Source organism: Nicotiana attenuata, unplaced genomic scaffold, assembly GCF_001879085.1.
Source record: "Nicotiana attenuata strain UT unplaced genomic scaffold, NIATTr2, whole genome shotgun sequence".
NCBI lineage: Eukaryota > Viridiplantae > Streptophyta > Magnoliopsida > Solanales > Solanaceae > Nicotiana > Nicotiana attenuata.
In genome coordinates, this window is record NW_017672783.1 from 105657 (window position 1) to 106780 (window position 1124).

The window sequence follows — 1124 nt, forward strand, 5'->3', positions numbered from 1 at the left end:
TATAAATAAAAACTAGCCCTAGGCCTTGCCTAGTGGAATTTGCTAAAAAAAAAAAACCCTAAACCCTCGACTGTTCTGGGTCAGCATTGGGCCTTCGCAAAGATTGCAGCAGCTACGAGAATTCGTATTATGGTGCAATGTCAGTCCAGCAGAATGGAGCTAGTGGTCTCAGCAACATGCAAGGAGAATCGAACAAGAAATGTTGGGGGTAAGGATACTTGTTACAAAAATGAAGTAGACAAAATAGGAATTGAAAGGGAAATACAAGGAATCGATGTTACCTGTATGAGTTACTATCAGATGTGGATGACTGAAGGGTTACATCTTCATAAATCAACAGAAGTAGCTAGGGGTGTGTATCTTCAGGTGCTAAGTATGCGAATCAACACGTCTTTGGCGATTCAACTGAGGGAAGGAAAATCTACATGCACCGCCATCAGANTAACAGGCTTCATAAGATCTTGCACAGTTCTTTTGGAGCAATAGAGTAGGTGTTTCAAGTAGGCACTGGGCTTCTTGGAACACCTTATGTTTACCATGTGAAGAAGGGGGTGTAGGATTCAGGTCATTACATGATATGTCTACTGCCTTATTTTGTAAGCTTTGGTGGAATTTCAGAACAAAACCAAGCTTGTGGAGCTCATTCATGAGCAGAAAATACTGTAAAAAGCTTAATCCTATAGTAGTACCTTGGAGAGATGGTTCACATGTTTGGAGGAAAATGTTAGAGTGCAGAGATCTAATAGAGCATCAGATTTTATGGCAGCCTAAGATGGGATCTGCTTTATTTTGGTTTGAGAATTGGACAGGATTGGGTGCTTTGTATTTTGTCACTCCACCAGATTTTATATGTGATGAATCCATTCAAAACATATATGAAGTGGTAATGCATGGACAATGGAATGAAGAGATACTCAGAAGGATACTACCAGAAGACTTGGTAGATCATATTTTGCAGAATTTGAAACCTCCAACAGTGGACAATGAGATTGATAAGCCAGTATGGATGCTAGAAACAAAAGGGGAATTTTCAGTAAAGTCAGCTTGGGAGTATGTGAGAAGAAGAAGTCACCCTTGCAATGCTTATAAAAAGATTTGGGTGAAAGGTCTTCCTTTTAAGATTG